The sequence below is a fragment of the Astatotilapia calliptera genome, chromosome 19 (assembly GCF_900246225.1).
Source record: "Astatotilapia calliptera chromosome 19, fAstCal1.2, whole genome shotgun sequence".
Lineage (NCBI taxonomy): Eukaryota > Metazoa > Chordata > Actinopteri > Cichliformes > Cichlidae > Astatotilapia > Astatotilapia calliptera.
Window position 1 is genome coordinate 9,594,187 of NC_039320.1, and position 12,795 is coordinate 9,606,981.

General features: G+C 45.6%; 1 protein-coding gene across 1 annotated transcript in view; it reads right to left on the reverse strand.

The window, feature by feature from the left end:
- LOC113012482 (calpain-9-like) overlaps window positions 1-12,795 on the reverse strand; it is a 31,356-nt gene that overhangs the window by 1,839 nt on the left and 16,722 nt on the right. The window lies entirely within an intron of this gene.

Sequence of the window (12,795 nt, forward strand, 5' to 3'; positions counted from 1 at the left end):
TTATTGTGACGGGGGACTTTAATAGTGCCAACCTCAAACGTGCAGCGCCAAACTTTTATCAACACATCACCTGCCCCACCCGAGGTGAAAGGGCACTGGACCACTGCTACACTACGGTCAAGGACGGCTACAAGGCACAATCTCGCCCTCCGTTTGGCAAATCCGATCACGCCGCCATCTTCCTCATGCCAAAATACAAACAAAGGCTGAAACAGGAAGTTCCGGTTCAGAGGAAGGTCGCGCGCTGGACGGATCAATCGGTGGCCGCGTTACAGGACGCACTCGACGACGCAGACTGGGACATGTTCAGAAACAGCTCCGATGATGATGTCAACGTGTTTACGGAAGCGGTTGTGGGATTCATTGGGAAACTAGCGGATGATACCGTGGAGACAAAGACTATCACAACGTTTCCCAACCAGCAGCCGTGGGTGGATAAAACCATCCGCGACGCTCTGAGATCCCGCACCGCTGCCTACAATACGGGACTCACGACGGGGGAAATGGACCCGTACAAAGCCGCATCATATAACGTGCGGAAGGCGGTGAAAGAGGCGAAGCAGCGCTTCGGGAGGAAACTAGAGTCACAACTCCAACAGAGTGACTCTAGGAGCCTGTGGTGGGGACTAAGGACAATAACGGACTATAAAGCACCAACAACCGGTATGACGAACGCGGCTGTGACTCTGACAGACGAGCTGAACACTTTCTATGCTCGCTTCGAGGCTGCAGCTAAGGACTCCAACAATGCTAGTGCTAGCGGCGCTAACGGCTGCAGACAGGAAGATACTGCCAGCACCGGAAACGTGCTCGTCATCTCCGAGCATGAAGTAAGGAGAGCCTTCAAGAGAGTGTAAAATAAGGAGGGGATGTTTTTCTCATTTTCATTCATTATTTTAATATGGCATTATTAGTTCATTAGAAGTATATAACCAGCTTTGCATTAAGCATAAATTGAAGTTTTTGACCTTACATTATTCTTTGCATTACAGTGATGGTGATAACTTTAGTTTGATCTTTTCTTACAGGTACCAGAATAATAACATGATTTTCCATTGCAGATGTAACCATGATCATTCCATACACATTGCAGTTTGTTGCTTATTCTAGAGTTGTGCTCAAGGTAATTAAAGGTTAAAAGCTACAGCCAGCGCGAGTCTGGCTGATCTATGGAGGGCAAAGGCTTTGAGCTTGGAAGGCCGCACGCGCTTACACAGCACTTATAAGATGTTATTCTTGGTGATTTTGTGCTTAGTCATGTTCTAATATGTTTTAAGTAGAAGTAGCTGATCCAGCAATATTCATTTAATATTATATGCTTGACTTAGAGCAATACACACTGATGGTCTTAACAAATGAAAGAGTCCTTGTAGCTGCCATGTTGTGTCTTAGCAGGGTACAGACGGTTCCAGGAGACGGGGGCAGTCAGCGTCTGCCCTCGGGAAGGAGACAATATTATTCTTTGTGTTAAATAAAATTGTCAACATTGATTGTATTACACCTGTCACTACGCATGAGGGGGCGTTCTAATACCCTGATTTCATAAAACTATGGTGATGTGTTTTTTGAAGAGAGATCTGAGGCTGTCTGCATACAGTGTCCATCTCCCACGTGTGTGATCATTAAATCATCGTTTGACTCAACCCGACCGGACCAGTGTTGTTATTGTGGGTTTTTCCTATGGTGTCCATCCCCAATATTTTGAACTCGTAACATTTTGGGGGCTCGTCCTGTGGTATTGGGGTGGAAGTGTGAAGTGTGGACGGTCTGAGGTGGTCGAGCGGACAGGCACGGACCAGGGATCTGATGTGAGTGAGCTCCGCGGGTGCTTCTAAAGGTAAGGCACTGCCTGTTGAGTTGATTCCCAAATTGTGCCAAATTGGGCTGCATTAAATTAAAAGTTTACTCACTGACGTTGCTGGTGGGTGTCTGTTTTGATTTTGATGAGAATCACCGTGTGTTATGCAGTTAAAGTTGCTTAAGAATATTTAATGAACTTGAAGAAATATGAACGTAATAATGTTGGGTTTGAGTCCCTGGATATTGAGTTAAAGGCTCAGGTAGTTTGGTAGGGAATTGGCTAGGTATATTTTAGAAAATTAGACCAGAAACTGTTCCAGAAGTAACAGAGGCTGGTATTGGCCGTAAAAAAGTTACCTTTCTTCGGTTGGACCCGTTATGGATAAATTTTTCAAATTGTGTAGGTGAAAATTATTATAGGACGGCACCAGAAGTTGCTAAGAAGCGCATAGCCCGGAGGTTACGCTCCCTCCTGGCCGTGGACGCGCGGTCTTGACCTGTCGGCGAACAGGGTTAGTTCAGTTTGGCTTAACTGTGGGGTACAGGGCATCCCGGAATCAAGCTAGGAGTTAGAGTCTCCTCACCGTTTTAAACGGTGTCATGTGCTTTTTTGGGCAAAGTTAAATTGAGTTAGGGATTTAGAAATTAGGTCAGAAACTGTTCCAGAAGTAACAGATACTGTTTAATTGATTACAAAAAAGTTACCTTTCTTCGGTTGGACCCGTTATGGTTAAATTTGTGGAAATTGTGTAGGTGCTCTTTAGAAATTAGGTCAGAAACTGTTCCAGAAGTAACAGATACTGTTCAATTGGTCGTAAAAAAGTTATCTTTCTTCGGTGAGACCCGTTATATTAAATTTGTCGAAATTTGTTAGGTGCTGAATCTGTCAGGCCTGTCAGTGATTGTAAATACAAGACGTCTTTTGTAATATAAAATAATAGAATTTTGTCTGAGCTTTGTGTAACCCTTTGTGTTGACGAGAGCGCAGCTGCAGCGCTGCGAGCTATTTTTAGACGGTGTGTGAATATGTAAATGAGCTGCATTTGCATGGGAGGAGAACGGAGATTTTCACTTCCTGCCCAGAGTGTGTGTGAGCCTTATAAGCAGAAGGCTTTTTATTGCTGAAATTCTGTAAATAAATTGCTGGTTTTGATGTTATAACAATATAAATAGCTTCTGATTTAAAAAGAGTGGTTTCAATAATTTTCAGACACACCTTGCTAATGTGCTTATAATGAGTTGGCACTCGGCCTTTGAAGGTCAGAAGCTTCATTCGGCGTGACTGTCCGGATTGATAAAGTGTAGTAAATGCCTTGAGTGCAGAGGGCTAAATGCAAACAAGCTTACACACACATAGGTTAGGATTAGAATAGGTCCCTAGAAGGCTTTTGAATGTTTTAAACCAAGTGTAAATCACTAGAAGGTTATTAGTTATTCACAGTTGATTTATGTAATATAAAAAGCATTTAAGACTGAGTAACTTCAGTCTTTGAGGAGGATAAGAGAGCGTTCCTAGACCAGAATAAGCTGCTGTAAGTTAATTGAAAACAATTTAATTAAATCTTAAATATTTTATACTGATAACACAACTGATTTTAAGCCATACCTTTAAATAACCAAAGTTTATGAAGTTTTCTGAGCTGCCATGACACAGAGAAAGTGGAGTGTTTCACCCTGAAAGGATGAAATGATGCTCTGCCTTTGTAGTCAAGTTCAAACATAGGCCGTAAATAAATATGAGCCACTAATAAGCGTGACATAATTAATAATATCAAACAATAAAGCACATCGGGTGAGTGACCCAGATAACAAAATTTATGAGCACGCAATAAAGTGGACCTGTTAGAACCCTTTTGACATTTGTCCCTTCAACAATAAATGATTATAGTGTGCCACATGCACTAAACAGTCCCATTTAATACGGTTAAAACGTTGTTTAAATAGAATACAAGCAAACATGCCTGTGCTGTATTTTGCAACCTGTAATATACAAATAGCAGAGGAAGAGGGTCGGCTGGAGGTGACCTGTAAATGTCACATAGTGACTGAAGAAGGTGTTTCACCTTATGAGATGACGGTGTGGTCTGAGATTGAGCTGTATGAGTTAAATGCCTATATACAACGTTGCCTATTTCTATTTCGAGGCTTAAAGGAGATAACTGAGAATGAAAATGATCCAAATTGGGAGCCCACAGAGGCCGCCCACTTTGCTCAGGCCATGATAGAGTCTGTAGTAGACGGTTTTGATTTTGATATGCTTGCTTGGGAAATAATGTAATTATTTGTGGAGATGTCTCCAAGTGATTGGTAGATTTAAAGGAGACAAATGTGTGCTCGAAAGTGCGTGGTTGAAATTGTGTGTGTGGATGTGTGTTTGAAAGGCTTTGAAACATAGGTTTGATTTGAATAAAGCTAATCAAATTGTGTGTGTGGATGTGTGTTTGAAAGGCTTTGAAACATAGGTTTGATTTGAATAAAGCTAATCACAGTATTATGGTTTGACATTGAAGCAGAGCGAGCTATACAGCTAAATATTGAGGAGATTGGATTTAATTGATCCATTGCTCCTTCGCTCTGTAAATAATAGGGTGTATTTGTCAGTTTGTAAGCAAACATGATATTGCTTTGGAGCAATTTTCTGTGAAAAAATTTTAAGGCTGTGTGAATGCATTCGAGCTGTGTTATTGTTTTGTGCCCCAAAGTTAACATGCAGTGTGTATGAGTTTATAACATTTATGTTACAGAGTAAAAAGTAGTCATTAAAAGTGAATATTGAAAGAGGCTTGGTTAAGTCTTGACACACTGCGTTGGCTGTGTGTCTTACCAAGCAGATCACAAGACAAGGAGATAGTGACCCTTGGAGGAGTGAAAGTAATTGTGAAACTTGACAGGCAGACGCTGCGGGCTGACCCGAGAGGAGGAGCCGGATAACGTCACAAAAAGGGAGGTAAGCCTGTGTTCTAGGATAATGGCTGACGGCCCAAGCATGACACCTACTGGGCACAGAGGCTATAAGCCTCTGAAGGAGCAGCAGGAACAGTTAAAAAGAGCTATTCGCCTGGCTTCTCCTGGATCATCAAAGTTAGCTGAGAAGGAATGCAAAGCAATGGAAGCTGAGCTAAACAAGCTTATTGATTCCCAACAGAGAGGGCTGGATGACAAAATAGCCCTAAGTCTTGTGCTCAAAATAGAAGGAGAGAGATGTGAGCAGCAACTGGAACAACTGCAAACCGAGGCAGAGAAAAGTTCAATTAACTGGAGAATTAACCAACAAATCAAGAAACTACAGCAAACTCATGCAAAGTGTTGCAAGTGGATGTTCTTGTGGAACGGAGCATCTTCCTGGATGGAGGAGGATGACACAGCGGAAACAGAAGATATGGAAAGCATAATGGAGGCTTTGAAACAACTGAAAGAGCAAAATAAGAAGCTGGAAGACCAAATGAACAACTGGATTCCAAAACCAGGAGATGCTAACAAGTATCACACAGCAGAGATTCTTCCTTGGGCCACATTAACATCTAATGCCGTAGGACGACAACATGTCATGCCTGTAATAACCCTAAGGGGAGGACAAGTTCAGGGCCCAGATGGACAGACGGCAGCGGTTGTAGGAGGAGTAGCTGATGTTGAATACACCAGGCCACCACTGGTGGTTCATAATGAAGGGCCTATGACAGTTAAATGTCAGTCCCTAAGTGGGGGAGGGAAAGTGATAACATCAGCCGCAGATGAAGGCTTGACTTCGCCTTCCTGTTCACATGAGAGAGGAGACAGGCCAGAAGCCGAACCAACAAGAGAGAGCCTGCCTGACCAGATTGGAGAAGCGGATCGGACCCCAAAAAACGAAGAAATGATTTCACCGGTGGAAAGGATGGCACAACCGGCTTTCATTGAGCTGCCAACACCAGCAAGAGACGAGCAGGCACAGACCAGCAGGTCAAAACACTCCAAAGCAACGGCCAAGTCAGACACATGGGCAGGAGAAGTATTTGGACGAATGCTTGAAGACCCGCAAGGGCTATTGGAAGTATTAAATACGCTGAAGACCGTAAAGGACAAAATGACCAAAAGCATGGCAGAAGAGGAGAGCGACAATAATTCATCTACCTCAGAGGAGGAAGATGATGACGAAGATAACGACAGAGGAGTCGCCGCGTCAGAACCAAGTATAGCCAGGAATCTTAGGTCAAGACAGGTGAAAAAAGAACAGAGACAGAGGAGGCCTATTTTTAAGAGTTCAAAAGGCAAGGGGAAATTGGGACAGTGTAAAACTGTGACCAAAACAGAAAAAGCTGCGGGCCCTCATTATAATTTGCCTTTAGTGGCTGGTGCAAAAAACGAACCAGTGTACCGCGCATACAAAGTAAGAGATTTGGAGGCATTGGTTAAACAGCTTCCACCTATAACTGGAGGAGGAGCAAGGTGGTTGCGTGAATTAGGCAGGCTAACAGAAGGAGAGGAGCTTGCGATTGGCGATTTTCGCGCCATTTCTGCGCGGTGTATGCTCGGTGGTGGGCTAGCAGATGTAGAGGCCATAGCTCGCACAACTCGCTATGCAAATGATTTGCCTTATCATGAAGTGCAATGTGCTTTGTCTGACGCAGTCCGTGAAAAGTACCCAACCCCTAACACAGGAGCCATACCTAAAATAATTTGGGACCCCCAAAACACACCTAGAGAGTTTTTAGAAAAAGCCAGAGATCAGTGGTTGTTAGAAACAGGTACCCATCCGGGTAGAGAAGGTGAACACCGAGCGTGGTTTCGTTCAGCGGTGCTGTCAGGGCTGCCAAATCAGGTCATAGAAGATCTACAGAAAAACCCAGATTTTGCCGTAGCAGATTCGGTGCAGCTTTGACAAAGCTGGGCAAGCAGACTTTGAAACACAACTATGTGGTGTCATCGCAAGCGCCAGTAAATCTCATGGGCAGGGACCTGCTCGTGAAGTTGGGCGCCACAATCACATGTTCAGCAGATGGATTATCTGTGACTCTGCCAGGGGGCCAGCATTTTCCGTGCCTGGGAACAAATTCAAAGACTCAATATCTGCTTCAAGACTGTGAAAGAGCAAAAGCCGACATCTACTGGGGGAGACTAGTGAAAGAGGATGTTCTGAGGCAATTTCAGCTGTGGAGACCCTGGATAATGAGCTTGGCAGTTTACCTCCTTCCGTGCGAACCTTACCACGTGGCTTTGTTTTATGATAAAGATAGTGACGACACCTATCGTGAATTATTTCAGTCTGATCTTGAGGGTCAGACGTGGAATGTGCAAACACATGACATCTACATCGGACCAGAAGGTGTAGCCGCGGCTGTGAAATTAACTGATGAACAACTGCTTTGGTACAATGTGGAAGAAAATTCAACCCCTCACATTACATTGGCGATCCACCAAGGTCATGGTGCAGGTGATCTAGGTCCGATGGTCAGGCGAGCACTGGACGACACAGGGTGGCAAAGAACCCAAATTCCTAACTTATCTTATGCTCGAAATTGTAAAACCTATCGCATAACTTGTGCCTGTGATGATACAGTGATCTTGGAACATAAAGAAATTTCAAAAACACATGGTGAGGAGAGAGTAGACCATTCTGATGCAGTTGCTAGATTGTCGAATCTGCCTGACAGTCTGTGGTCAAAAGGGCCCACGGACGTTGGCCTAGCTAAGTGTCCTCCTGTTTTGTTCCAGCTCAAGTCACACACACCAATCAATAGACCACAGTATAAACACAAACCTGAAGCAGAGGAAGGAATTACAGAAACAATAGAAGGCCTGTTAAGGGCCGGGGTGTTAGAGCCCTCTCCCTCACTGTGGAACACAACAATTCTACCAGTGGAGAAACATGGAACAGGAAGATATCACATGGCACATGATTTGAGAGCCATTAATGAAATATTGCTCTCTACTACTGCACCAGTACCAAATCCGTACACAGCTTTATCAGCTATCACATGTGACCAAAAGTGGTTCACGTGCATTGACCTGGCAAATGCATTCTTTTGTCTTCCTCTGCATGAGTCACTCAGAGACATTTTTTCATTCACATACAGAGGCCAACAACTCAGATACACACGGTTGCCACAAGGCTTTGCACTTTCTCCAGGCATTTTCAATCAGGTGCTCAAAGAAGCCCTGTCGTCATGTAATTTGCCTGATGATTGTACATTAATACAATATGTTGATGATCTTCTCATTGCAGCCCCGTCGGCAGCGGATTGTACAGCGGCGTCGCTCGTTGTGTTGAATAGGTTGGCAGAATGCGGCTTTAAAGTAAGTAAAGACAAGCTGCAGTTAGTTCGCCCTGAAGTGACCTTTTTGGGCCGGGTAATCGCACACAAATCAGTGGGTTTGATGAACACACACAGAGACCAAATTCTGACACACCCAAAACCGCGGACTGTGAGAGAAATGCTTTCTTTTCTTGGTTTAACAGGTTATAGCAGGCAGTTCATTCCGGATTATGCAGGCAAAACTGCCCCTTTAAGGGGCCTAATGAAGCAAGTTGGCGTTCGAAACCTTAAGGCTGAGCTGCCTTGGACTCCTGAAGCTGAAGCCGCATTTATTAGGGTAAAACAGGATTTGTCAAGGGCCGCAGATTTAGCCACACCCAATTATGATGAGCCATTCTAATTGGATGTTTCTGAAACACACTCAATTGTAAACGGAGTGTTGTTTCAGAAAAAAGGGGGGGGGGGGGGGGGGTAGAGAGGTGCTCATGTATGTAAGTGTAAAACTACATCCAACAGAAGCAAAGCATCCTACATGCACACAACATGCAGCAGGGGTCGCTAGAATTATCCAAAAAACAGCACATGTAGTGAGAGAACACCCACTAAAAATACTTACTACACATAGCATAGTGGCATACGTGAATTCACAAGCATTTTGTATGTCACCACGGGCACAACAGAGACTGAGCAAAATCTTAGAGGCCCCAAATTTGACATTTACACATGAAGGAATTAACATGGCAGATTTAATGGGTGTAGGGGAACCACATGACTGCGCCAAAAGAGCACAGATTGAGGAAAAGATTAGAGAGGACCTGAAGGCCGAACCCATACCGGGAGCTGAGGACTGGTTCACCGATGGATGTTGCCACCGAGACGAAGGAGGACTGAAAGCAGGGTATGCGGTGGTTTGCAGAGTAGAAGGAGATTATCAGGTCAGAGAGTCAGGAAGGATTGAGGGAAAGCAGTCGGCCCAGAGAGCTGAAGTGATAGCCTTAGCTCGAGCTTTGAGACTAGCCAAGAACAGGAGAGTGAACATCTACACCGATTCGGCATATGCGTTTGGAGCAGCGCATGTGGAGCTGCCTCAGTGGAAAAGAGCAGGATTCAGAACAGCAACCAATGCACCTATTTCCCACAAACATGAAATGGAGGAACTGGAAAAGGCCTTGGCTGACCCAGAGGAGGTGAGCATTATAAAATGCAAAGCGCACTCCCAAGGAACCAGCATGGTGGAAAAAGGAAACCAGAGAGCAGACGAAGCCGCAAAGGAGGCCGCAGGCTACAAAGGACGGAGACAAATGATACAGGTAACATCAGAAGAGGAGATATCTGTTGACCTGATTGAGGAAGTCACACAGGCCCAGGAGGAGGCATCCCCAGAGGAAAAGGGGGTGTGGAAAAGCAAAGGAGCCTGGCAGGATGGACATTTGTGGAGGGGGCCAGACGGGCGCCCCGTGCTGACAGCCAAAATGGCAGAACAGAAGGTGGATGAAGCCCACGGACTCGCCCACGTGGGGATTGCCCAGATGGAGAGAAACTTGTGTCATTGGTGGCATCCTGAGCTGCGAGGAATGATAAGAGAAAAGGCCAGGATGTGCTTAATCTGTGGGGCACACAAGCCTAAGCCAGCAGTAAAACCGGAAGTGGGTAAGTTTCGGCCCCCTGAGAGGCCGGGAAAGGAGATTGTTATTGATTTCACTGATATGATTGCTTCCGGGCCTGGCGGTGTAAGATATTTGTTAGTGTGTGTTGATGCTCTGACCGGCTGGCCAGAGGCCTGGGCTACAAAAAAGGAGGATGCTAAGACTGTCATTAAGTGTTTAATCAATCATTACATTCCCCGTCATGGGTTCTCCAAAAGAATTAGATCAGATAATGGAACCCATTTTAAAAATCAAGATTTGGCAAAAGTAGAAAAAATGTTGGGCGTCCAGCATAAATTTGGAACGGTCTATCATCCTCAGTCTCAGGGGAAAGTAGAAAGAATGAACCTAAATTTGAAAAACAAATTGGCAAAAATCTGCGCGCAAACAGGGCTAAATTGGGTCACAGCCCTGCCGGTTGCGTTGATGACCATAAGATGTTCTGTTAATCAATCCACAGGTTTTACACCATACGAGCTGCAAACCGGGAGACAGTTTCCGGCACCTTGGACGGTGGGCTCGGTTGAACGGGACAAAAAGGGGAACCGGTCCCACGCAGACTACTGGAACGAGTTAAAGGCGCTTGTGTCCAGTTTCACAAAACAGGCGGCTTGTAAAGGGCCCACAGGAGAAGGAGAGGTCCCGGACGCGAAGGCAGTGTGGCTGAGAGTCATCAAACGCAAATGGAAGGAACCCCGCTGGACTGGTCCATATGAGGTATCGGCTCGGACGGCGACAGCGGTCCAACTGAAGGGGAAAGGCGACACCTGGTATCACTGGACGCAGTGCGCGGCCGCGCACGAGGGCTTGGTGGGGAAGGATCAATCTCCACCCAACACAGGTGAAATTGAGAGGCAGAATAAACCCTCACACCTGTGCAACAGGCCGACCGGTGGTCTACCCGGAAGGTCGAAGAAAGAAGAGCAGTCAAGGAGGAGATCGCCGCGCCAACGAAAAGGAGCGGTACCACACTGAACACCTAGAACAAGAGAGAGGCTCTGATAAAGGGCTTTGAACTTTTTACTACACCATAACATTCACATACCACCATGCCATCACAACAATCAGACACTGGTGATGAAAGAAGAGTTTCAAAAGCCATCACAATGTTCAAAATTATTATGAGTTTGCTGTTAACTATGTTGCTAATCATGGCTATTTGTTTTTTGATTTGTTTGTTGCAGACCGACCCGGGAAACCAGTCTGAGCACGGAGGCCATGCCAGTCCGGCGTTGTTTGATACACCAATTACATCACGCGTGATCCATAGTGATTTAAAGTTGCGGGCAAGAGTGAAGCGCGAGGTCTCTGGTAAAAAGGATGAGTGTCTCAGCACATATGGTGGTTTAGAATTAGATTATGTTATTGGCTCCACAACTTGTTTTATGTTTGATCTGTGTGATGTTGTTAATTGCAGGGACGCCGGCAGTGCTTGGAGGGGATATAATGTGTGGGTCTGTTGGGATTATTCAGTGAGTACGCACTGCGAGAGGGGAAATCGTCCTTATGACAGCTGGTGCCGTAATTGGGACCAGGTAAGGGGTTACACTGGGCAAAATTGGGAACCGTTAGAACTAGGATCAGAAAACGAGCTTAAACTACAGAGGGATTTTAGCCCCTCTGGAAACGCGTTAACCTTATCATTGGGGAATTGGCATCGCAAACAATCTATGTATTTGGTTCTGGGGGTGGAAACATCGGGGGTTGATCCAAAAGGGTTAATTAAAGTTAATTTCCTAGAAAAAACTAATCGCGTACCGTCAGGTAGAGAGGACATGATAACTCGCGTGATTTCCGGCCCCACCAGCTCTGTTGCATCTTTTACAGGGCAGGAGGGGAGCGGGTCGTCGGAAGCTACACCAGAGGAGCACGAACCAAGGGAGAGGCGAGTAGTGTCGGTGGACTACACCACCATGAAACCTCAGGATTTGATTGAACGCGCTACCGGGTTCAGTGACAGTAACATCTGGCTGGACTAGATAGCCCAAAATGCTAGAGAACAAAAAGTGGCTAATTGTGTAGCTTGCGCTTCTGCAAGGCCGCGTTTATTTATAGAGCCTGCACCTCTGCATCCAGAGGATCAGTGGGGCTATGATTGTATGCTGCGGATGACTAGAGGAGCTGTGAATACGGGGAACTGCACTGTGTTGTCCAGTCTATTTCCTCCTATTGCCAAGCTCACGCAAGTAGGGCCGTTTACGCCCCGGAAAGATAATTATACGTGCTTTAAGTTTACCACAGATAAAGTTAAATATCGGTTGGGGGAAATTGACCCCAGTTGGTGTTCGGTCACCCAGACGGGGAGGACCACCAACAATGTGAGTGATGCAGCCACCCTAATTGGGACTTGGGCTAGGAGCGGGCTGTATTACTATTGCGGGCACAGGACTTGGCTTGGGAGCGTGGGGACGTGCGCGATGGTGAGACTAGGAGCGCCACTTATGCTAATCGGAGATAAGGTAAAATCAATTCCCCCACACAATACGCGCACATTGGCAGTCAGGCGCAAAAGACACATTTTGAGGAAGAGAGGAATTCATGACATAAATGTTTATGACCCTAGAATGAATTCCCCCACCTGGATCGACTCCATTGGAGTGCCCAGGGGGGTTCCAAATGAGTTTAAACTAGTTGATCAAATAGCAGCCGGGTTTGAAAATATTCCAATAATTTCTGCTTTCTTTCCAGTGACCCCAAACAAGAACGTAGATAGGATCAATTATGTTCACTATAATGTACTGAGACTCTCTAACCTCACCAGAGACGGCATGGAGGGGTTGGCGGAGCAGGTGGGTCCGACCTCGTTAATGGGAGTGCAGAATAGAATGGCCCTTGATATGTTGTTAGCGGAAAAAGGGGGCGTCTGTTCTATGTTTGGCGATCAGTGTTGCACCTTTATTCCAAATAATACTGCTCCAGATGGTTCGGTAACCAAGGCTCTGGAGGGCCTAAGGGGCCTGTCTGAAACTATGCATGATCACTCCGGTGTTGATAGTCCGTTGGAAGGCTGGCTGACCTCAGTGTTCGGACGGTGGAAGGGGGTTATCGCTTCGGTCATGTTTTCTTTATCTGTTGTGGTGGGTATTATGGTTATTTGTTGTTGTCTCATCCCTTGT